The sequence below is a fragment of the Phocoena sinus genome, chromosome 18 (genome assembly GCF_008692025.1).
Source record: "Phocoena sinus isolate mPhoSin1 chromosome 18, mPhoSin1.pri, whole genome shotgun sequence".
NCBI classification, from domain to species: Eukaryota; Metazoa; Chordata; class Mammalia; order Artiodactyla; family Phocoenidae; genus Phocoena; species Phocoena sinus.
In genome coordinates this window covers 22,436,211-22,462,878 of record NC_045780.1, presented here as the reverse complement: position 1 = coordinate 22,462,878, position 26,668 = coordinate 22,436,211, and positions in this window count along the sequence as shown.

The window sequence follows — 26,668 nt, the reverse complement described above, 5'->3', positions numbered from 1 at the left end:
ATGATGGGAGGAGCTGCTTGTAGGAAAGCATAGGTAGAATTCTGAAACAACAAAGACAGATTCAAGACACTCCCTGTGAAGAGTGAATTGGGAGAATGAACACAGAGATGAGAGAGGCACTCAGGCTGCTGGGAAGCCTCGGAGGGCTTATCCTGAGAGCGTTGGGAAGCCACTGATGGCTCAGGCTGAGATAGAAACCAACCAAACCAACAAACCAAAACCATATTGTGTGACTACAAACTCATGAAATGATTTTAATGTGTGTGCTCAGTACTTCTTTCACATGTGCTAGCCTGGTTCATCCTCTAGCAACTCTGTGAGAGACACATTGCTATGCTCACTTGACAGGTGAGGACACAGAGACCAGAGAGGTTAAGTAACTTGCCCAGGGTCACACAGCTAGTAAGTGGCAGAACTGGAATTCAGACTCTCTACCTGTCTCAACTCCAAAGCCCAAAAGGACCCCCTAAAAGAAACCCAGCAAAGGATATGAACAGATGCATCCCTTAAAAGGAAACTTTGAATTCTAAATATATCTAGAATGTTCAACCTGGGCACAAGTCAAAGCATCAAAAAGTAAAACAATAATATTGAACCATTTTATACCCATTTAACTAGCAAAACATTACTAATCTGACCTTTAAATGTATAGCACTTTTCCATTTGTATAGAGAGAAAAAGTTGCAGAGTAGAGAATGCCAGTTGTCTTGTTGGAGGCTTATAGGAACATTGTGACCAGACCTTGTGGAGAGCTGCAAGCACAAAGGAGTTAGCAAAAAGCAGCCACACCCCCTCCCCTTTTAGTATAGAAGAAGCCTGAATTCTAACTCAGGTAAGATGGTTCTTCGGGACACGAGTCCACCATCTTCTAGGTCTGCTGGCTTTCCAAATGAAGTCTCTGTTCCTTGCCTCAACAACTCACCTCTCGACTATTGGCCTGTTGTGTGGTGAGCAGTATGGGCTTGGACTCGGTAACACTTTGATGGTCATATTGTAAGTTTACATAGATTTTTTGGAAAACAATGTAATCATTTATCCAAAGAAAATATTTCAAAAATAGACTCAAAGTTTGTCATTGCAACATTAACAGTGCAAAAATGAGAACAAACTGAATGTGGAGCGACAGGACAATGGTTTGGTAAACAATCATACAACAACTCGATGGAATATTGTGTGGTCATTCAACATGATCTTTATGAGGATTATGTAACACCATGGGAAAATATTTATAGGAAGTAAACTGTCATGTGAAAAGGTAGAATAGAGTACACTATTGACATTCATGAGGACTATGGCCTAATATCTTTGCAAAGTCCCAGATAAGTGAAAAACATTGTAGCATACAACTGCCCCCTTTAAAATGCAATAACTAAAAATGTGAAGGAACCCCCTGAGACTCTTAACGAATCTATGAGCTAAGGATTTGCTTATAAAGCTATAAAAATAAATGATGCCAATAAAATAAATTCTAGATTGCGTTATATCACATCATTAGTGTACTTACCAAATTTACCTAAATCCGCAAAGAAACAACATCTTTATCACTTTACGAGAGTTCCTTACAAGCTCCACAGGCAAGTACAAAAGCAAGCTGTATCGAAACGCTGCTCCCAGCAATGGTGGACGGGCTTGTTCACCGTATGTGATCCCTTCCTTTCTTGCACACCAGCTTTTAAACCCAGCCATTTCAAAGTCAATCCCCTGCAAGATTACAAACTATTGGGACCTTTGATGTCCCAGGCAAACAATTGAAAGTGAGAATGTCAAATTCGAGAACGTCAACAGTCTACTACTATTCATAATATATAAAATTATATTACATATGTATACATATTATATATACACATGCATTACACATATATAATATTACATATACATCATGATTATTTGAAAATGTATACATATGGCTAATGCTGCCTAGAAATACAAAATAAAGACAGTAGTATTGAGCAAAGGAATTCTAAGTAACATTTTCCTTTTTAAAATATTAAATATTATATTGTCACTTTATAATAAAGTTCACACAATTTACTACTCTACAGACACATTCTTATAGGTTGAACTCGATTGCCTTTAGCCCATTGGTTTTATAGTTTTTAATGTGTGTGCAGGGCTTTTGGGTTGCAATAAGTGGGTGAAACCTGGGGAATTAAGCAGGAACTCGGTACAGAACTAACCACATCATACTTTCTACGGCATTCAAGTAGACACGCCAAAATCAGTATGTCTTTCTATCCATATACGCTGGGAAACTACACCAGGACTTGGGCTTCAAAGTGGGGCTGACAGTCACTCAGATAAGGAGACGTGCCTCTGATTTCTGAAACCCCACTGACTGATTTGACAGGAACTGCAACTTACATCCAGGGGCTCAGTCCACGTGACACCAGGAGAGGGGGAGGAAGAAGGGAGGAAGAAACACAGAAAGAGGGGAGGCATCATGTATTCATGCTAACAAACACTGCCAATTATTTTCTTTTTTTCTTTACTTATAGCTCCTGTGTTGACCCCCAGGAGTCATTCTATCGGTCACACGCATGTCACCAGAGATGGCGGCGGGGGGCAGACGGAGCAGAAGAGAGCAACTCAGCCTGTACATGAGTATGTGAAGCAGTCAGAGCCGGGGCTCCCTGATAGTCCTCCGGGGGACTGGGGCATCCAGAAACATTTCACTGAGAACGTGGATGTCCTCTGCCTTTGCAGGAGGGGACCAGAGAGAGAAGAGCCGCAAATGTTAAGGCCCATGAATTTTACAATTTGTAAAACTCATTGTCTTTTCACTTAGTATAAATAAAAACTGAGTAATAACACAGGGCAAGAAATTCTGTTGTTCAAGGCTAAACTGAAACAGCCTGAGAAAAACACCAGTAACAAAGACTAGCAGAGTGGAGGAGGACAGCAAAAATTACAGTTTAGCTTGGATGTTGAAAACTGTGAATTTTCTGTGAAATCTCATTTCCACTTTTTAAATAATGGAACTTCATAACATCTTAAAGCTCTGGGTGTATGCGCGTTTCTTATTAACTATAGAAATTCAAGGGACTTCCCTGGTGGCGCAGTGGTTAAGAATCTGCCTGCCAACGCAGGGGACGTGGGTTCAAGCCCTGGTCTGGGAAGATCGCACATGCCACAGAGCCACTAAGCCCACGCACCACAACTACTGAGCCCGCGTGCCGCAGCTACTGAAGCCCGCGCACCTAGGGTCCGTGCTCCACAGCAAGAGAAGCCACCGCAATGAGAAGCCTGTGCACCGCAACAAAGAGTAGCCCCCGCTCGCCGCAACTAGAGAAAGCCCGTGCGCAGCAACAAAGACCCAACGTAGCTAAAAATAAATAAATTAATTAACTCATTAAAAAAAATTCGATAGAGAATTAGGATGACGGCCCCGGACAAGAAGAGAGGAGAAAACTCAAGTATGCAGGGTGAATACGTTCTGGAGATCTAATGTACAGCACGTGATGACAGCTAATAATACAGTGTCATATACTTGAAATTTGCTAGGAGGCTAGATCTTAAATCTTCTCAACACACGTGTGTGCGCACACACACACAGTAACTATGTAGAGGTGATTGATGTTAACTATGTTGATTGTGGTGATCTTTTAACAATGTATATGTATATCAAAACATTGCCTTAAATACATACAATTTTTACATGTTGATAATGTCTCAATAAAGCTGTTTTTTTAAAAAAAAAGGAGAAAAAATTGTTTTTTAATTTTAGGACTATTGGCACCTCATTCTTTTTTTTTTCTTTTTTTTTTTTTGCGGTACGCGGGCCTCTCACTGTTGTGGCCTCTCCTGTTGTGGAGCACAGGCTCCGGACGCGCAGGCTCAGCGGCCATGGCTCACGGGCCCAGCCGCTCCGCGGCATGTGGGATCTTCGCGGACCAGGGCACGAACCCGCGTCCCCTACCTTGGCACGTGGACTCTCAACCAGTGCGCCACCAGGGAAGCCCAGCACCTCATTCTTTATCAAACTATCCCTCTACTGCTGCTGGAGTGAAGGGTGGTAAAGAAAAAGAATTAAGCACACTCACTAAGATTACATCTCAAGCTTATACAACCAGTACTCACAGCCCTCCCTCCCCAAACTAATAAAAACTCAGCTAAATACTGAATGTCCCCATTGACCAGGCACATCCAACCTTCATCCCATTGAATCCTCCCTCAGCTCCACCCTCTTACAGACAGAGAAATGGCAATGTAAGCAAGTCAGGTAACTGAGAGAAGAGAGCAGTGGACCTCATGGTTGACTCCCTGGTGTCCACGCCTCCACGCCAGTGGAAACGAATCAGACCATCCCCAGCCAGGAACTAGCTCAGGAATGATCCTGGGACACTTTTCTGCTGGAAGTCTTCTGAGGAAAGCTTCCCTCTCCTGAGACAGTGTCCTAGATGGGGTGCTCTCTCTTCCTCCTCAGATAAGGCTGTGATGTATCCTTTTCCCAGCAAAGATCACTCCAAGGATGGCGGAGGAGCAAGAGGAAAAGCCAGCAAGGGTCCTGGGTGGCATCACTGAGCAGCCAACCCCGCCCACCCCACAGCCAGGGCAACCTCTGGACTCCAAGTTACGCAAGCTAATAAATTTCCTAAGTGTCTACCTCAGGATGAATCAGATTCTACTTCCCTTTCATCAGAAGCAGCCTGGCTGATGCAAAAAGTGGAATCCAAACTCAGGTCTGTCTGATGATCAAGTACCTATTCATCCCAAGAGTGTTCTAGTCTGAGAGTCTGTCTCCCTGGGTATAAAGTCTTGAAGGGTTTCCAACTCAACAGCTGCACTGGCCCTCAAGTCAGACTTGGATTAAATCCCAGCTCTGCCACCGGTTATCTGTATGATCGCGGGCAAGTCTCCTCCCTTCTTTACTCCTATTGCCTCATCTGAAAAATGGGAATAGTATTAGTGCTGGCTGCAAAGCATGTTTGAAGACTCAAGTACATTTCCACACAGTAAGTGACCACTTCCCAGTAGCTCCCACAAGAGAGTCGCATGACTTTTGGTGCCTAGACTGTTTTCGGAAACCTTGTGATGTTTTGAATAAAGTGATTTTATTTTCTCCTGGTATATCAAATCTATGTCAAAATTAAAATGTGGTGTTTCTTTCATGTTTGCCCTTACCTGAGCTTTTGAATTAGTGACCGTCCTAATTCTTTTTTGAAAAAACACAACATCATTAAACAAACTACTTAAAATGTCACCCTTAGTATCACACTACCTAATTAAACTATTTTCATTATTTGATATTACCTCCTGCATGTAATATTTACATATCCACAATTACAGTGAGCATTCTATTTTGTTTACTGTTATTTTTACTTAAATTATAGCACTTTTCTCCATATTTCTACATGTTCTTTATAATTATTCACTTTAAGAGTTTTACAATATTGATACAGCATAATTGACTAAACATTCTCCTAGCATTGATATTTTTACATAAATGTTTCTTTATTTTTTATCTTAAAGATGATGCAGCAGTGAACATTTTTGTTTACACATTCTTTCGTTTCCGTGCATTATTTCCTTAAGAAAAATACCTAGGGGTAGAATTACTGGGTCTAGAGGCATTTATTATCTTTCTGTCTCCTACTACATATAAATCTCTTTCCCAAAGGATTATTCCCATTTGCAATTGTAAATTTTATCTTAACTAGTCAAGACTGAAATTGAGTTTCTCTAAGCAGTTACTTTTGAAATACCACAAAAGTCTTTTACTTTGAGGAAATCAGTATTTTGATTGCCTTATCATGGGTTTCAAGATTTATAAGTCAAGTTCTGCTTTCTTGCTTTGAAAGTTCCCCCTCAAACCAGTCAGTCTTATCTTTCATAGACCGTGAACTTTTAAAAGGCTGTCTGTTTTATCTCCTTGTCTCTCTTCATGAATCTGATTGGATTGATGTAGACCCCCAAGGATGCATAAACGGCTCAAGAACACCATTTTAATTGGATGATCAAGCCCAACTTTATACTTCCTGCAAGAGGCACATTTTTAGTCTGGGAGCAAAGTGGTACAATCATTCCATCCAGATGGAGTAATACTGGTTTCCCCTGGCAAAAGGCCAGGTCCTTGGAAACCTACTGACCACTTCATGAATATCTGGAAACTCTGTAGGTCAAGTAACTAAGAAAAATGCACCCCATGCAAAGTTTAATGTAGACCCTCCTTACACTCCTCCATATAGGAAAAATAACTACCTTCCTTTTCCATATAGCAAAAACAACTACCTTCCTTTTCCCTTGGAGCTGGGAAAGCATGTTTGGCTATGCCAGGATGAGTCTCTTGCAGGTAGAGAAAGCTTGTGTATTTTTCTCCGGCTCTGAGTTGACTTGTGGGCAGATGCCTCTAAGTCACAGGCAAAGTGCTTAGAACAGCCCTGGATGCTCCTAAAGGCAGTTTGTCTAGCCTGCTGTGAGGTCTTTCCACCTTCTCGTGTTTCTAACAACCATAAGCCCAAATCCAAATGCTGACACTAAAACACAAGGCACTGCGATCAGGTCCTGGAGACGCCGTGTGGAAGACACGGAGCATGCACATGTTCACTTTAACTCCAGATTATCATAGACATGAAACAACATTTAAAAGTTCCTGTATAGGGCTTCCCTGGTGGCGCAGTGGTTGAGAATCCGCCTGCCAGTGCAGGAGACACGGGTTCGAGCCTGGTCCGGGAAGATCCCACGTGCCGCGGAGCAACTAAGCCCGTGCGCCACAACTACTGAGCCCGCGCTCTAGAGCCCGTGAGCCACAACTGCTGAAGCCCGCGCGCCTAGAGCCCGTGCTCTGCAACAAGAGAAGCCACCACAATGAGAAGCCCGCGCACCGCAACGAAGAGTAGCCCCAGCTCGCCACAACTAGAGAAAGCCCACACACAGCAATGAATACCCAATGCAGCCAAAAATAAAGAAAAAAAGTATATATATATATATTTAAGTTCTGGTATAATTCTAGAAGTATGTCCACAGATCCTACTGGAGTGACAAACTCCAGATGAACAAACACGTCGAGGTCAAGGGTCTAGAGGTTTCTTCTGTAAAAGGCCAGGTAATAAAGATTTTAGGCTTTGTGGGCCATAGGTTCTTTGTCACAATTATTCAACTCTTCCAGCACTAATGCAGCCACAGACAATTTTTAAACAATCGGATATGGTCGTGTTTCGATAAAATTTTATTAACAAAAATTAGTAATAGATTTGATCCAAGGGCCATAGTTTGCCAAGCCCTGATGTAGTGTGTGAACGGTAAAATGGAAGACCCCCTAAACCGCCAGCTCCGTACCCTCACTAACTGCAACTTGTGCTTGCAAGCGCTTATGTTCATTTCATTCGCGTCTGGATTTATAACCCTAACCCTAACCCTAACCCTAACCCTAACCCTAACCCTAACCCTAACGTCATGAGATTTAGGATATGGAGGGTTGGTTCATTCATTCTAACATAAAAGTTTTGGGGGGTACATACTGTCTCTTTTAATATGACCCAAGACTTCATTTTTTGGTGATGTAGATAGAATTGGTTAAGAAAATTAAAAGTTGGATAGTAGCAGGCAGTATAAATCACTGTTACAGAACCTCTACTGAGCAATGGGATCGAGCCTATTTTTTGAGTCCAGGACAGGCTGTTTTGAATGGCTTCTCTAGGGATCAGTGAAGCGTTGAATGCAGGGGAGCTGCCTGATGAAGGAGAGCCGCTGAGCTCTGAGCTAATACTGGTTCTGCAAATATTTAGCTGTGTGACCTCTCCTTGGGCAAGCCGTTTCATTTCTCCAAGACTCGGTTTCGCCCTCAATAAAGCAAGAGATTTGGATGGGATGAATTGGGTTAGAGGAGGCCTAAATCTGCTCAGGTTTGGAATATTTCAAGTGTTCTGTCAACCGACCTATGCTGAGAGGTTTCCGTTATGTCAGAAAGCAAGCAATTTGAGTTCTGCTTCTAGTGCCGTTCAAGTATATATCCTATGAAGGTCCCTCACTTTGCTTTCCCCCTAAATTAGGACATTTCATTCGTATTGGGGACCGCAAAGATTATCAAAATGTATCTGGCTGAAAAGTTTTCCACACAGTGTGGAAACCAGGCAACTGCTAACTGTAACCCAAGGCAGGGTGAAATCACAGAGAATAACTGTGAGATTGTGGGGAGAGGAGGTACTAATTCTTACAAGATGAGGAAGCATCTGAATCAGCCCTGTGGATTGAACAGATTTTAATAAACATTGAAGGGGGTGCCGTGCAGGGAGGTATTAGAATGTTTTGCTAACAGGGGGTAAATGAAATGGAGAAATATGGTGGAAGAATGGAGGCCTCGTCCCAGAGTCACCATTCAGAGTAATATCACCTTGTGAGTAAATGTTTTCTTCGGATCCTGTTTCTGTTTGTACCGATCTCCAATGATTCATCAACAGTATTACAGTAAATACGCAATGAGGATTTTTCATTAAATACTAACTCTTTAAACTTTGAGTAAGGCATCTTGATTTACACCTTTCAATTGGTTTGTCCTTCACAACCATGGATGCATGGTTTAAAATAAGGTCAGGGGGCTTCCCTGGTGGCGCAGTGGTTGAGAGTCCGCCCACCAATGCAGGGGACACGGGTTCGTGCCCCGGTCCGGGAAGATCCCACATGCCGCGGAGCGGCTGGGCCTGTGAGCCATGGCCGCTGAGCCTGCGCGTCCAGAGCCTGTGCTCCGCAACGGGAGAGGCCACAACAGTGAGAGGCCCACGTACCGCAAAATAAATAAATAAATAAATAAAATAAGGTCAGGTTAAAATGGGAGAGTGGTGACTATGATAAATACTGTGACTCAAACCAATAAAAGGAATTATGTTGACAAGTATGAAAAATGTAGATACATGGGTCTACTAGTAAGCCCAATACTAGCAATTTACTTTCAGCAAAACATCAGCTAACATACAAAACAAATATTATTAATTTAAAAGTTATCAATATTTTTGTCTTGTTTATATTTAATTAGTAGATTTTCAATGATTATGTAATGAATATAAGCATATAGAATATTTGTACAGGGACTTCTCTGGTGACACAGTGGTTAAGAATCTGCCTGCCCACTATTTACAATAGATAGGTCATGGAAGCCACCTACATGCCCATCGACAGACGAATGGATAAAGAAGATGTGGTACATATATACAATGGAATATTACTCAGCCATAAAAAGGAACGAAATTGGGTCATTTGTAGAGACATGGATGGATCTAGAGACTATCATTCAGAGTGAAGTCAGAAAGAGTAAAACAAATATCGTATATTAACGCATATATGTGGAATCTAGAAAAGTGATACAAATGAACCGGTTTGCAAGGCAGAAATAGAGACACAGATGTAGAGGACAAATGTATGGACACCAAGGGGGAGAGCGGGGGGAGAAGGGGCTGATGGTGGGATGAATTGGAAGATTGGGATTGACATATATACACTAATATGCATAAAATAGATAAATAAGAAGAACCTGTTGCATAAAAAAATAAAATAAAATAAAACTCCAAATATAAATAAATAAATAATAAAATGGTGCTGGACCAAAAAAAAAAAAGAATCCACCTGCCAATGCAGGGGACAGGGGTTCAAACACTGTTCCAGGAAGATCCCACATGCCACAGAGCAACTAAGCCCATGTGCCACAACTACTGAGCCTGCATGCCACAACTACGAAGCCTGAGTGTGCCTAGGGCCTGTGCTCCACAACAAGATAAGCCACCACAATGAGTAGCCCGCACACCGCAACAAAGAGTAGCCCCCGCTCACCGCAACTAGAGAAAGCCTGCACGCAGCAATGAAGACCCAACGCAACCAAAAATAAATAAACAAATTTTTAAAAATATAATATTTGTACATGCTTATATAACTCTATAGAAAAATAATTTGTCAACACTTAGAGTCTATGAGAACTTTATTTAAAGATATTCATTACTCAAGTTTTCTAAACATCACATTCAATGAACTTGGAGTTTATTTCTTCATGTATCAAATGGAGATGATAATTGTTTATTTTGCAGGGTTATTTAAGAGGGTGAAATGAGATAACAGTTGAAAGAGGTCTGGAAGACATAAAGTGCTACATAAAATCAAGGAGATAAAACAGTATTTATTATAAAACAGACACAAGGAAAAGGCAAAACAGCTGCCCGATATCTACCTCTGGGCCTCCACACCCAGGGCTCTTGGCAGAACTGTTCTTATAGGTAAAGAGCAATGACTCACAACTTAGATGTGTTCCTTGGGGATCCCTATACACACAGCAGAACTCCACCCACCTGACTGCATCATTATCTCTGTAAATAGGTAAACACTCAAGTTTACCCAGGGTTCCTCTCGTTTCAATGCAACAAAACTCAGCCCAGAGTAAATGCAGTTGCCAATTAATGAAGCTGAAGCTTCGCAGAACTGTTTGCAAGCAGCTGACAACAGAACACATCTTGAAATGCAAGCTGGAAAGTCTTTGGACTGAGGCAGATGGGCAAGATTTTCTATAGTATGTTCTTTAGCATCAAGGGATCCAAATGGTATGCATCTCATAAAACACTCAACCCAGCCTGGGTTCAGGGAGGTGGGTGCAGGCAGGACTCACTAGGCAGTTGTCTTTCCAGCTCAAAGAGTGGAGGACAGTGATGGGGAATCAGAATTTCTGCATGAAGCTGCTTACTGATACCTAGGCATTGGTATTTACCAAAGAGAGGGTGGGTCACCTCCACCCATGAAAATTAAATTTGAATAAGCTAAGCATTAACTAGTAATTTCAGGAGTTTAAATTTTGATCTCTAGTACCAGTTTTTCAATTCTTTATTCAAAGTGAGTTAATTCAACTTATATACAAATGAGAAACAGGCTCACAGACTTCGAAACAAACTTATGGTTACCAAAGGGGAAAGGTTGGGGGAAGGATAAATTAGAAGCTTGGAATTAACATATACACACTACTATATATAAAATAGATAATCAACAAGGACCTACTTTATAGCACAGGGAACTCAATCTGTAATAACCTATATGAGAAGAGAATCTGAAAAAAATGGATATAGGTATATGCATAACTGAATCACTTTGCTGTACACCTGAAACTAACACGACATTGTAAATCCACTCTAATATAAAATAAAAATTAATTTTTTAAAAAAGTGAGTCAATTCATATTTCTTGGGCATCCAGAGGATGCCTAGATATTGAAGTTCTTAACTTTCAGTTGCATTATTTCAATGACAGTGACATTTTCCTGGATGATAAAAGTTCTTATAGCCTCCAAGAAATTTTTTGAACTTCACAGTAAGATTGTGTTATGATTTTTGACATAGATACCTCTGAACCATTATGCTGAGGATTTTACTCAAAGTCACTGATCAAAATCAGTCCTTATAATGACTCTCCTTCTCTTCTCAAATGCGCGACAAATTGCTCTAGTCGATGCATTCTCTTCAAACAATGTACGCTCCCAATTCACCGCTGGTGAGAGTTTAAGCAACTGGACCACCACACTGTGTGAGGCGCTCTCTGTGCTCCAGCTCTTGCTAATGATGGAGTCCTCTTCAGTGGGTGGATGGCAAGTGATGCAGCTTCAAAACTCCATCCTAGGGGCTTCCCTGGTGGCGCAGTGGTTGAGAATCCGCCTGCCGATGCAGAGGATGGGGTTTCGTGCCCCGGTCCGGGAAGATCCCACATGCCCGCGGAGCGGCTGGGCCCGTGAGCCATGGCCGCTGAGCCTGCGCGTCCGGAGCCTGTGCTCCGCAACGGGAGAGGCCACAACAGTGAGAGAGGCCCGCGTACCGCTAAAGAAAAAAAAAAAAAAAACTCCATCTTATTGCCTGCTTTCCTGGACGCCTCTCAGCACCAATTGTTGCACGTTGGTAGTGATTCTGGTTCCTCTAGAAGCAGACTCTGAGATGGAGTTTGGCATACAGGATGTTAGTTAGGGATCAACAGCTGTGGAAGAGAGGGGGAGGGGGTAGGATTGGCCAGAGAGAGAAGTCAAACCACTACAGGCACAAGAAAACCTCGTCCAATCCCACAATGACCTCAGGAGCATACGTGACCCATAAGGGTTGTCCCCCACGGGGCTGAAATGGTTAGATTTTTATACCCACCTCAATCAGGAAATTTAATTTATAGCTCCCTACCCTGCATCTGTTTTCAGGGTCATGGCCGTTACTCAGCATCTCTGTCTTCTGCTACCTCTCTTTGATTGATTCCTCTTGTCTTCAGCCACCACATCTGCTGGCCCTAGTGGCTTACCTAGGGTCATGACCCAGACTAGCCTCTCTAAGGAGTATGAGTCCCTGACCACCACGACCTTTTCAGGCCAGAATGTGTGTAAGTGGAGGGAAGCAGAAGGGAGAAAGGAGAATCCATTTGCTATTTCTCTTTCACCCATTAGAAGGTCCATCCCACTTTAGTTGGTAAAATTAAGAGGAATGTATTTATCACCTTCCATAAGACATTATTATGCCAAGTGCTCTGAGGAAACAAAACGTTATAATATATAGATCTGGCCTCTGAGGAGCCTTGAAACAAACCAGTACAGAAAAGTTAAGGCCTCCAGTGGTCCTGGACAGTGCTTCGCAAGCATTGATATTTGTGAGAATCTTGTAGAGATCTTATTAAAAGGCAGCTCCGATTCAGTCGGTCGGGGTGGAACCTGAGGTTCTGTGTTTCTAACCAGTTTCCAGGTCACACAGTGCTGGTGGTCAGTGGGCTACATTGTGAATACTGATGGTCTCGAGGCTGAGAGAAGGGAGTGCTGTGAGCTAAGGTAACCAGGGAGGCTACAAGGAACTGGTGAGGTTGGGGCAGACACCGAAATATGTCCAGAGAGGAGATGGTGATATTGTGATTTGTAATATGAAATATATGTTTGGTCTTCGTCCCCATTCCTGGCACAGAACCCTTAAACCCTTGATATCTCCTGAGTGATGAGAGCCATAAAGATGTCTTTTGTTATGCTAATGAGGGGGTTTTGGAAGGCCCCTCCAGTCGCCTAAGGATGGGGGCTGGTTGCTAGGGAAACCAACCACTTGATTAGAAGATTGGAACTTTCAGTGCCATCCCCCTGACCCCCAAGGAGGGCAGAGGGGCTGGAGGCTGAATCCATCTCCAATAGCCAATGATTTAATCAAAATCATGCCTACATAATGAAGCCTCCATAAAAACCCAAAAGGATGGTGCTTGGAGAGCTTCCAGGTTGGTAAACATGTAGAGATTTGGGGAGAGGGGGGTGTCCAGAGAGAGCATGGAAGCTCCGCCCTTTCCCATACCTTGCCCTATTCATCTCTTCCATCTGGCTGTTCCTGTGTTATATCCTTTTATAATAAACCAGTAATCTAGTAAGTAAAATGTTTCTCTGAGTTCTGTGAGCTGCTCTAGTAAACGAATCAAACCCAAGGATGGCGTCATTGGAACCTCTGATCTATAGAAGCACAGGTGACAACTTGGACTGGTGATTGGCATCTCAGGGAAAGGGTGTGGGTCAGTGGTCTGAGCCCTTAACCTGTGGGATCAGGCACTATCTCCAGATAGAGAGTATCAGCATTGACTTGAGTTGTAGGACACAAGCAGATGTCGGAGAATTGCTTGGATGTGTCAGGGGGAAACACACATATTATAGTTGGGAGCAGAACTGCAGGGACACACTTGAAAAAATGAACTCCTGGGCTTCCCTGGTGGCTCAGTGGTTGAGGGTCCGCCTGCCGATGCAGGGGACACGGGTTCGTGTCCCAGTCCGGGAAGATCCCACATGCTGGGCCCGTGAGCCATGGCCGCTGAGCCTGCGCGTCCGGAGCCTGTGCTCCGCAGCGGGAGAGGCCACAACAGTGAGAGGCCTGCGTACCGCAAAAAAAAAAAAAAGTGAAGTCCTTCAGCAAAGGCTTGGAGAAGGGTCAGACCAAGAGTGTTTTGGGAGCAGGAAGCTGTGTTAGAAAGTCCTGTGGCCTGAGGAAGGGGAGACGTTGGATAGGGCAGCTGGGCCTGGCAGGGGGACGGCTGGGGGGTGACTTGGTCCCTGTGATGAGGGGCAGCTGTGGACGGTTTTTGTCGTGAGTGTGGTTGCCATTGGTGATAGCAAAAGCGGATTGGCATGGCAGCGTTAAGCAAGGCGCCTTTGAGCAGGAAAGATGGAAACAGGCTGCGTTAGGCGTCGTGAAGGAAGAGGGTGACAGAAACATGAAACTCAGGAGTTACTCTGGAGGGTGGTTAATAAACGGGGCTTACACCTGTGCTGTAGAGGACTCTTCCCTTCAGTTGAGAATATATATTTTAAACTCCAAAATTCAAATATGCCCCAATGGTGACACGCGAAAGAAAACAGCCAGGCCCTATGCCCTCTCTTAGAGTTGGGCCCTCTTGGAATAAAAATTTGGGAGCTGAAAGATGCTTTGGGATAATCTAATCCAACGACTTCATTTCACACTAGGTCCTGGGGTGCAAGAAGTGGAACACAGAACAGACTTTCTTCAGGATAAAGTGCACATCGATGGTGAGGTGAGGGCAAGATTTGGGGTCTCTCAACCTTGAATGTAGTGGGTCTAACTCTTCTTTTTACCTCTTAGGTCTCTTAAAGTCTCTAATCACTGAGGGATTGTTTGTATGTGCTTTGCAGACATCCTGTCTTTACCAGCCCATCCGTCTTCCATCCTGGCCAGGAGGCTGAGGCCCTTTGGAGGAAGGTTCTGGTGTGCTGGGGGCATCTGCCTCCATGGCCTCTGGTGCGGTGGCCCTGCCTCTGCTGTTGCCGGCAGCATGCTTGACTTGGTTTCCCTGTGGATCAGAAGCAGATTAGCCAAGCTGGCGTGTAGGCCAGCCGCATCCTGGTTGGCTGCCTCAGAGCTGGGCAGCCCTATTCTGGATCTCACACAAACCCCACCTCCGCCACTCCAAGCTGCTGGCAGTGCTGGCAGAACAGACTCCCTGCCACCTGCCCAGGGCTACTCCTACCTGCTCTTCACCACTGGGAGTCCTCACATCATGAGAGGTTTCCCCCAGCTGGTACTAGCCTTGGGCCGCGGGCCATCTTCCCTAACTGGTGCATTGGGTTTGTGTCTCAGCTACTGTAAGAAGCAGGGTTCCTTCTCACACGTCTATCCCTGTGGCCAGTGACTTTACCACGTACTGAACACCTGTATTTGGGTATCCAACCAAATTGTCCCCATTACCCGGGACTATCCTGGTTATAAAACTGCGAGTCCCACACCCCTGGAATCCCTCAGTCCTGGGCAAACCAGGACAGCTTGTCACCCTACCTACATGCTTTCTGGGTAATTTCAGGCCCTTACATGCATTTTCAGAAACTCTCACAGCCTATGAGGTTGGTGCTATCATTGTCCCTATTGAACAGATGAGAAAAATGATGCTGCTGGGGAATAATGACTTATCCAAGCTCACACAGCTTGCACCTCTCAGTCACGATTCAAACCCCCAAATCCGCTCCCCACCAATCGCGGCTCCAAAGAGGTGCACAGGCTGGGCACCCGGCTTCTTGAGGCTTGTAGCCCCCAGAACAGCCTCTTGCATTAAGGATCCAGAGTCAGGATTCTCTTGATCCACTTGGTTGGACTCGTTGCCCATGAGCCCTCCCGGCGAGAGCGCAGAACCCTGGAAAGATAGAGGGCAAAGCCTGGTCACTCGAAGAGGAAACTCAAGACTCTGCTCCACTGTGGAGACACTCTCCTCTCAGGCTTTTACTCCAAGCATTTACACTTAGCCATCGCATCATACTTTCCTAAGTGAGATTCCAGTTTTTAAATCCTGTTAAAAAAAAAAAAATCATCTATTAAGGCGTCATCCTTGCCTTGAAGCCTTTCAAAGTCCTTTCATAGTTCTATAGGTGTGAGGACTCGGCGCTCTCCTCTATGGGTTTATTCCCTGGCAGCCTCAGACCCTTTCTTCCCACCTAGGGGTCAGAGAGCAAAAGGAGACCCAGCCAAATAGGACAAATATGGTTATCACTCTGGGGAAACAAAAAGCTACCTACACAGAAACTCAAAAGAGACCGTGTAGAGAAAGCTCCCTTACCATGAAAAAGTCTCATTCATTTTAGTATTGGAATACTATCACATTAGAAAGATATATGTGAACAGTTCTTTACTATTTTAGTATTGGAATACTATCACATTAGAAAGATAGATGTGAACAGTTCTTTACTATTTTTTAAATGCTTTCTAGAGCATTATTATCTCCTAGAGGCCCCTCAAACAGCTCTTTGGGGTAGATGTCATTATTTTGTCTGTTTGTCAGAAAAAGAAACTGAAGTTCAGAGTGGTTCAGTCACTTTCGCGTGACCGGCGTGTGAAGGGAGTCTGAATACAGAGGCCTTAAAATCCTCTGGTGATGGAGAGTGTCCAGCAGAGAAATCTCCTTTTGTGGTCTCCCCACCTGCCCCGCTTCAGGACTGGGGTCTCATTGATGGCCTCATCAAACTGGATTCGCCTCTTGGTGGGTATCGAGCCAAAAGACACAACCAAGCCAAAGATTGGGAGAAGGAAGGATTTATTACTTGCAGCGAGGAAGGAGAACACTTGGGGATCTTTCCCAAAACACTCTCTCCCCGAATAGTAAAACTGAGGAAGTTTTAAGCTAAGGGTACATGCATATTCCCGAGGGGACTTGAACAGAGGAGAATTCAGCACAGAACTGGGGCAAAGGTTGACAGAGTCCAACTTTAGTCGATTGAAGTCCTGAGGGTCAGAAAAGGTCAACATCATCATTCCATCTTCCACCTGGATGGGGGCCTTAGTTCCTGCAGAACTCAAGATATACTGTCTGGCCAGGCTTAGATCACAAAATGGCTTAGGGTAAAAATGCCTGGTTCTCTTTCTCTGGTTCCCCCGGTTCCCCTACCCTGTCTGCTTACAAGTGCAGTGGAGCTAAGTCCACCTCCTTCGTTAGAGGCTAGACAAGCCCTGACAGCAGATGTGGGAACACTCAGAGGTTCCCACATTTCTGCAGAGGTCCTGGCTGGGGTCTAATGTGGGCCTGCTCGGGTCATATCCACAGGACCACTGGAGGATAATCTCCTTTTCTAAGACCCCTCCTAAGTCTCCCTGGAGCCTAGTTTCCTCAGATGTCTCAAGCCTTTGCCTTTAGGCTTGGCCTGTTAAATTGCAAATTCCCCTGGGGAGAGGTCTAGTTAAAGTTCTCATCAGCCTTTTCACTTTAAGATAAACACATTTCAGAATCTTTCCTGGGGGTAGTTTTGTTGGGAAAACGCATGGCAGTTGGAACTTGCACACTCCCTAGGAATGGAGAAACTTGTCCAAAAGGAAAGGGGAGTGGAGAGGAGAAAACAGAGCAGGGAGTCTCCCATTCATTGAGCGTGGATCCGCACTCCTGTTTGCTGAAGGTTTGGAATTATCTCTAGGAGGGCGGAGCTGTCAGAGTTCTTGGTTTGCAAGTAACAGAAAGCTACCCAGCTAAGCTCAGCAGCGAAGGTGTATTGGAAAGGCTTTTGGGGGGAAGACCGGAGGATAGTTAGTCTGGGGAGCTGAGTACACAGACAAGAAGCTCAGCTATGCAGAGTCACAGGAAGCCCTCAGAACCCTGAACACATCCCTCCCCCACTGCTGCCTCCACCCAGGACAGGGTGCCGGGGAGAATTCTCCCCAAGGAGGATGGCGTGCTGTGTCAGTCAGTCTCCCAGTGGCAAAGGCCCATTGAGAGAAGGAGCTTCACTGGAAAAACGTTTCGCCCTTCAACCAGATCAGATGGATTCTAACCTCCCAACTCCAGTATGAGGCAGAGGTGCTGTAGATTTTGAATCAGGCAGACCTGAGCTCAAATCTTGGCTTGGCCACTTACCGGCTGTATGACCTTAGGCAAATGATTTCACCCGTCACGGCCTCAGTTTTCTCATCCATGAAATGGGGGTGACATTTTGTCTTTCACAAAATGGTTTGGGGGAGTTTTAAGGAAGTAGAAACATAAAATAGCTGGCCCGGAGCAGGAGTTCAATAAATGCTCTTTTCCTCTCTCCTTCCATCCCAGGTTTCTGAATGTCCTTGACCCATCACATCTCCAGCTTGGAGCCCCGTGAGCGCTGGCCACAGTGGCCGGAATGTCTTTGTTCGATGAAGGGAGGGAGGCTGAGACCACATCAGCATTTCTGCAGCGAGGGAGCACTGGGAGCTTAGATTTGGGCCCAAACAACACACGAGTGGACGGTGTGACAGCCCAGCACACACACATAGCCCAGCAGCCTGCTGGAGCCAGAAACACCGCGCTCCTGGCTGACTCTGCCCACCTGAACTGAGGGGACGCCAGGCCAAGGGCCGTGGCTTTGTGGAGCTGACCACGTGAAGCTGACGGTATGAGAGCAAAAAAACAGAAGCAAGAAAGGGCAAGAGACTTTTCCCAGGCCAGCATTTCTAACTGTTTAAACCAAACCAAATATTTATTTAAGTTTGTAATACAGAAAATGTATTCTCTTCCAAATGCAAAAAAATCAGGGCATCTTAGAAAAAGAAAAAAGGCTCCCTTTCACATTTTCTTTATAGGATTAAAGTCAGAACATTAGCAAACCTGGTAAATACAACCTCGAATAAGCCCCTCAAAATCTTTCCCAGGTGGAGCATGTTTGGAGAGAAAATTGTGTCCAAGGCTGTCTTCTACTTGCCTCAAGTTTGAGAACATGGTGGTTGAACACCAGCACCGGAGTTGGACAAAATATTTATACCTCTGCAGTTTTGAACAACAGACGTGATTTCAAATATTCCATGCCGTTGCCCCCCAAACAAATACTTGCCCAGGTTATAAATTTGAATTTAGAAAGATGCGGCTGGGCAGACATAGGTCCACTGTGTTAAGAGGCCCCATCAGTACTGGGTTTGACGGCTGGGCCTGGAAAGAGCCTTGTAGAGCCATATAGTGTGTCCTGGAGGCGCTAACAGGAAGCCAACACTTGCCTTGAAGGATGTCACTGGACGTCGCTTTCCTTGCAGAGGTCTAAGCCCAGGCCTTTTTAAAAAGACACACATGCTGTCCATGGGAATGCCAGTAGTTATGAGGTCCCTGGAAAATGTTTCCAACAGAGTCTCTTGGAACATTTAGTAGCAGTTTTCCCCTTGGTTTTGATATTTTGCTTTGTTTTTCAATTCCCATACCAGCCTGCTGGGGCCTGTCATGGAAGTAAGAGTGAGACAGCAAGGGTATATTGGAGACATATATTGGAGCAGCATGGAAACCCCCCTGTACACTCTGAGAAACAGAGGTTCAAATGTTCAAATCCCAGCAGGGCTGACGGTGTTCAATCCCCACAGGGCTGATGAGGGTCAGCCTTTGGGGCAGCCTACTGCCTAAAGCGCTCCCTTACAAGGTCTCCTTATCTTCACGGCAATACCATTGCGCATTTCTATGAGAAACCGGTCCTTTAGCAAAACTTCACACACAAGTACAAATTACTCTATTTTTAAACTCGAAAGTTGACTCAGTTCCCCTTCATTAAGAACTATTTCCTTAACTCTTGTATAAATTACTTACTTTTCAATTGAAATATCATTTAGATATTTAGATATATCATTTCTTTAAGTATTTGACAAGGATGCTGCCTTCAGATGTGTTGACCATCAATAAGAAAAAGCCAAATATAGGGAAGGTGGGAGGGAGGCGCAAGAGGGAGGGGATATGGGGATACATGTATATGTATAGCTGATTCACTTTGTTATACAGCAGTAACTAACGCACCATTGCAAAGCAATTATACTCCAATAAAGATGAAAAAAAGAAAGAAAGAAAGAAAGGGAAAGAAAGAAGGAAGGAAGAAAGCCAAATAAAGTGAAGAACAGTTCTTTCACTGGAGCCTAAAGCTCCCTCTCCCCAGGCCTCAAATTTTGTTTCGTTTTGTTTTGTTTTTTTAACCTTTTATTTTATATTGGAGTATAGTTGGTTAACAATGTTGTGTTAGTTTCAGGTGTACAGCAAAGTGATTCAGTTATACATATACATGTATCTATCCTTTTTCAAATTCTTTTCCCAATTAGGTTGTCACAGAATATTGAGCAGAGTTTTTATTTTGAAGTATTTTTATCATCCTGGCCGCAAGTGGTTGCTTAGCAACTGTTCTTATCAACGATTCATGTTTTCTCCTGATTGCCCAGTAAGAGGATAGTACCTTTGGTACCTTCTATTTCTTCTCCTCCAGATGTAATAAGAAACGATTTTTATAAAAGGTAACCCACAAGAAACATAGTTTCCTTTATAAGCACAGCATCTCACCGTCATGCAACTTCATTGGAAGATGTATAATAATTAGCTGTGCTTCCAACAGTGGTTCTTAAACATTGATCTGCATCAGAATCTCGTGGGGAACTTCCTAAAAGTACAAAGATCCAGGCCCTTCCTATTTCAAAGAGCTAGAGGCTCTATATTCTTTTCGAACACACCAATGTTGGAGAATCACTACCAGACCCTGTATCCACTTTTAACAGAATAACCAACCAAAGCCCTGGTTCCCAGGTGTCCACCTGCTGGTGCCCATCAAAATCAGATCAATGCTTGACTTTTCACAGGGGTACTAAGGAGATTTCTCCAATGCTTAATTACAACAGTGGACCAGAGCAAACAAGCTCTTAGAGTTTCTGCATCAGCTCATGTATCTGCGTGCTGTGCACTCAGAGGGGCTCAGGGATAATGTTTGGGTCATGGCTCCCGAGAGACACAATCTACAAGAAGATCAGAGAGAGAAAGGCAAGCCACACCAAGGGGAAAACAAAGTCCAAGTCTGGCTTTCTCCGAAGCGGAGATTTCTGTTAGCTAGTAAAACTCACTCTGCAATCGCAGTGCTGTGAGACACTGAAATTCATTGCAAAAAATGCTGTTGGCATTTCCTTCTCTGGAGACTTCAGGAGTTCATTAAGCCCTCTCTCTGGAGGAGTTTAAAGCACAGCTCTGGCTACACATATGTGACTTGAAATTCTGTGACCTTCGGAGAGAATCAGGCTGTTTCCTGGAAGGGCTTAGAACATTTTCTCCATCCTACAGCACTGGGTCAAACAGGCCGGTACAATTGAAATGCAACTTCTCCAGACACAAGCAAAAAGAAATAGAAAATGTGGAGAAAGACCATGAAGGCAGAAAATACTCTGGACCTTGACAGAATTTCTGCTCCCAACTTAATTCCCCCCACACGCTGACATAAAGAACAAACTGATAAACTATTTTGCTTTAAAGAAAAAAAAAAAAAAGACATTTACTAGTGGTTACCAGTGGGGAGAGCCAAGTGGGGAGGAGCAAAATGGGGATGGGGATTAAGAGGTACAAACTAGGGCTTCCCTGGTGGCGCAGTGGTTGAGAGTCCGCCTGCCGATGAAGGGCACACGGGTTCGTGCCCCGGTCCGGGAGGATCCCACATGCCGCGGAGTGGCTGGGCCCGTGACCCATGGCCGCTGAGCCTGCGCGTCCGGAGCCTGTGCTCCGCAACGGGAGAGGCCACAACAGTGAGAGGCCCACGTACCGCCCCCACCCCCCAAAAAAAAAACACTAAAAAAACCAAAAATAGAGTTACCATATGATCCAGCAATCCCATTCCTGGGCATATATCTGGACAAAACTATAATTCAGAAAGATACATGCACCCCAAAGTTCATAGCAGCACTATTTACAATACCCAGGAGATGGAAACAACCTAAATGTCCACTGACAGATGAATGGGTCAAGAAGATGTGGTATATATACACAATGGAATATTACTCATCCATAAAAAGAATGAAATAATGCCATTTGCAGCAACAAGGATGGACCTGGAGGTTGTCATACTAAGTGAAGTAAGCCAGACAGAGAAAGACAAATATGATATGATATCGTTTATATGTGGAATCTTTGAAAAAATTATATAAACAAACGTATTTACAAAACAGAAACAGACTCACAGGCTTAGAAAACAAACTTACGGTTACCAAAGCGGAGGAGGGGAGGGATAAATGGGGAGTTTGGGATTGACATATACACACTACTATATTTAAAATAGATAGGCAACAAGGACCTACTGTAGAGCACAGGGAACTCTACTCAATGTTCTGTAATAACCTAAATGGGAAAGGAATTTGAAAAAGAATAAATATATGTATATGTATAACTGAATCATTTTGTTATTAACTGAAATTAACACAACACTATAAATCAACGATGCTCCAATATAAAATAAAATTTTTAAAAAATTGTACAAGTACACCTAAATTAAAATAATTACTTATTTTTTTTAAGTTTGATAAACAATAGCTTTAAATGATGTGCTTAGAAAACATGTGTCATTCTTCCCTCAGTTGGAAAGACCTGTGGAGCAGACACCGAACACAAGGCTTATGTCCCTGGTAGCAACATTTCTCAACCTCACTGGCATGTTCACAAATCACAGGAAGCGGAGTTCTCTAGAGTAGATCAGAAAGGATGCTGGAGCTCCTGGCAAGTCAGAGAAGATCTACTCTAGACTTCATTTCCTCATGTCCAGAAGCCCCTTGGCTACACACCCATCCTGAAGTCATAGCAAGAAAATAAAATGCACAGGGAACCTAATCAATTATTCACTGAACAACTGAACTACAAGCCCGGGACTGTCCTTGGCATTATTGGGGGTATCAAATAGGGCCCCTCCCCTAGAAGAGGCTGTGGTCAAATTGTATAGACAAACCATACGGTTGTCTAACAGTATAGACAAAGAAAAACTAAGTACAAACCCAAGCGCTATCTTCTGTGAAGAAATTGAGAGGAATGAGATTAGTGCAAGCTTGGGAAAGGTTTTTGGAAGGTCCCTGACGTCTCTGTTTACATCAGTCACCAAGGGAAACCCCAGCCTCCCAGACCAGGTCCCGTCCCCTGAACCGCTCTGCATCCTTCTATGCAGACAAAATCTCACTCTCTTCCTAACCTACCTCACCCTTCCCCATACCCTCTGATCCTCTTTCTCTAAGAGCTCTTGTCACCTTCCTGCCCTAACTACCCCTGGGTCCACGGGAAAGAAGCTGATTCTCATGCAGCCCCTTCAAACAGCAGTCCTTTCGAACACATACCCCCCAGCGACCCGCGGCCAGTCTCCTCATTTCTCCTCCAGCCTCTCCTTCCAACCTCCAGCGACCCTCACGCACATAGTCTCAGACCAGAACTCCTGGTGAGTGTCTCCTACACACATCCTGGGCACATCCCCACTCTTGCAAGTTTTCAGCACTGGGATGATGGCTAATCTCTTCAACATTTCTCCCGTGCTGGACAGAATAATGCCTACCCCCCACCCCACCCTAACCCCCCAAAAAAAGATGTCTGTGTCCCAATCCCTGGAACCTGTGAATATGTGACATGGTGATATGGACTGAATTGCATCTCACCAACATTTGTATATTAAAGCTCCAACCGCTAGCACCTCAGCATCTGGCTGCATTTGCAGACAGGGCCTTTAAAGAGGTGACTCAGTTAAAATGAGGCCCTTAAGTTAGGCTCTAATCGAAACCGATGGAAGTCTTTATAAGAAAAGGAAATTTGGACACACAGAGACATCAGGGATGCACACGCTGAAGAAAGACCACGTGAGGGCGCAGTGAGAAGGCAGCTGTTTGCAAGGCAAGGAGAGAGTCCTCGGGAGAAACCAAACCTGCCAACACTTGGTCTTGGACTTTTAGCCCAAGAGGCGGAGGTCAAAGTGATATGATGAGAGAAGGACTTGACCCACTGTTGCTGGCTTTGAAGTCAGAGGAAGGGGCCACAATCCAAGGAACGCAGGCAGCCTCTAGAAGCTGGAAAGGACAAGGAAACAGATTCTCCTCTGGAGCCTCCAGAAAGGAACACAGCCCTGCCGACACCTTGATTTTAGCCCATGAGACCTGTGTTGTTCTTCTACCCGACAGAAAAGTAAGGTGTGTTACAGAAAAGTAAGACTTGTGTTGCTTAAACCGCTAAATTTGTGGTCATTTGTTACAGCAACAATAGAAACGAATACAACTCTTGTCATAAGCCTTGGCGACTTTAACATTGCATGGGGTAGACAGTCCATCCAATACCCACCAATCCCTCAGTTCCTTGAGTTTCCCTCCTCCAAAGGCCCCATTCCCGTGATCTTGTCTTTTCCTCAAACCATAGCCTTTCTGTAATCTCACTCTCAAGTATCCCCCTCTCCAATCTCCACTCCTCTTATTTTTCCACCTCACTCCCTTAAGTCCAGAACTCAAACTCCAAAAGTCCTCCAGTTTCATTTTCTCTTACCCTCATTCTCTTCTCAGTTCTGGTGTCATTGTCCATAAATACATTGTCCATAAATTCCTTACATGCACCCTTAAATCTTTATTCCTCTTTCCCTTCTTCGTACTCATTGGAAAAACCAAGCCCTGGAAAATTCAACCCCCACCTACTCTGTATCTGTATCCAAGCATCTGACCTTGGCTGGAGGAAAACATTCTGTCAGGCTCCTCAGTCTCAGTTTAAATTCATGACTAATAAACTCAAAAGGACCCTCAGTGCTGCCAGGCAATCCTATCACATCCCTCTCCATTCATTCTCTCATTCTCCTGGATGCATATTTCGTACCTGAACACTGGCCTTGAGGTGTCACCTCTTACAGGAAGCCCTCCTGACTTCTTCCCTAGCCACCCCAGGACTGGGTGAGGAGCCTCTTCTCAGGACTCTTAAAATATTTTGTGCATATTATTGCACTTACCACCTTGGATTGTAATTATCCGTACACCTACTGGATGATGAGATGCCAGAGGGCAGAGACCAGGTGCTTTTCCGTGCCCTGCAGTAATCCAGCACAGAGCAGGCACTCAGTACATGCTTGATGAATGGATAAAGAAATGAATGAATGAACTGACAAATGAAGTAGAAGGAAAAAGGTGTAAAAGCCAGATGACTCACAATGTTATGTGGTGGGGTTTTTTTTTAGCGTCTGAATCACTTTTTCCCAAAAATATAGAAGCCAGAGTGGCTGACTGACCACCCAAGGCCATTAGTGCACTGGGCCAACATCCTGAGACAGCCGTTGGAAAGCGGGTTGGATATATTTGTTAAAATTAGGATTGATTTCATTTGGAGATGTTCTCTACTGTGGAGTCATGGAATCTTAAAAGAGGATGGGTCCTGTGAGGTTATTCAATTTGATGCTCTGAACTTATCCAGCTCAACCTGACAAGTGACCTTGGCTTCAGAGCAATATTGTTTGCCATTTTGGTGGATTTGTTACTGTATTAATTATTTTGAACCCAAGTTGTTTAGAAGATGAAAAAGACACAAGAAAAGGAAAATAATCCCTTAAAAAGAGGCCAAGTAAAATTGGCCTCTTTTGTACATTTTTTGGATTTGAAAAATTAAGACAGAACCAGAGGGAATGGAGACACGTTTCAACCAAAGTCAGGGAATGAAGAGCTGCAGGCTCCCATGTGTACCTGTGTAAATCACCAGACCTTACTGAGTTTGCATCCCAGACAATGGAGGTTATTGTACCTCCATTCCCCTCCCCAGACCTGCCTGCATTAGGTAATGCCTGTAACTACATTGTGCTCTCTGGAGAGAGGGTATGAGCAAAAATCATACTGTTATAAATATTCCAACAACAGTGAGAAACTAACAGTCCTTTTCTGTAATTTTTGAAAATCGTAAACCACATGGTTTGACCCAGCCAAGTTGTGAGAAATGTCCCTTATGATTTGACACAGCCAAGTGGTGAGAAACGCAGCTGATCATCCTTTGATTTATGGGATAACAAATGGAAACTTGAGGATTTGGGGCTGTTTTTTTTTTTTCTAATTGAAGTATAGTTGATTTACAATGTTGTGTTAGTTTCAGGTATACAGCAAAGTGATTCAGTTTTTTATATATATATATATTCTTTTTCAGATTCTTTTCCATTACAGGTTATTACAAGATATTGAATATAGCTCTCTGTGCTATAGAGTAGGTCATTCTTGATTATCTATTTTATATATGGTAGTGTGTACCTGTTAATCCCAAATTCCTAATTTATCCCTTTCCCCCTTTGCCCTTTGGTAACCATAAATTTGTTCTCTATGTCTGTGAGTCTATTTCTGTTTTGTAAATAAGTTCATTTGTATCATTTTTTTAGATTCCACATGTAGTGATATCATATGATATTTGTCTTTCTCTTTCTGACTTATTTCACTTGGTAGGACAATCTCTAGGTCCATCCACATTGCTGTAAGTGGCATTATTTCATTGCTTTTTTGTGCCTAAGTAATATTGTGTGTGTGTATATTGCGTGCATGGGTATATGTATTATATATATATATATATATACACATATATCTCACATGTTTATTCATTCATCTGATAATGGTTAGGTTGCTTCCATGTCTTAGCTATTGTAAATAGTGCTGTTATGCACCCTGGGATACCTGTACCTTTTGGGTTTGTTTTTTTTTTAACATCTTTATTGGAGTATAATTGCTTTACAATGGTGTGTTAGTTTCTGCTGTATAACAAAGTGAATCAGCTATACATCAACATATATCCCCATATGTCCTCTGTCTTGCGTCTCCCTCCCACCCTCCCTATCCCACCCCTCTAGGTGGTCACAGACCACCGAGCTCATCTCCCTGTGCTATGCGGCTGCTTCCCACTAGCTATCTATTTTACATTTGGTAGTGTATATATGTCCATGCCACTCTCTCACTTCGTCCCAGCTGACCCTTCCCCCTCCCCGTGTCCTCAAATCCATTCTCTATGTCTGCATCTTTATTGGGGCTGC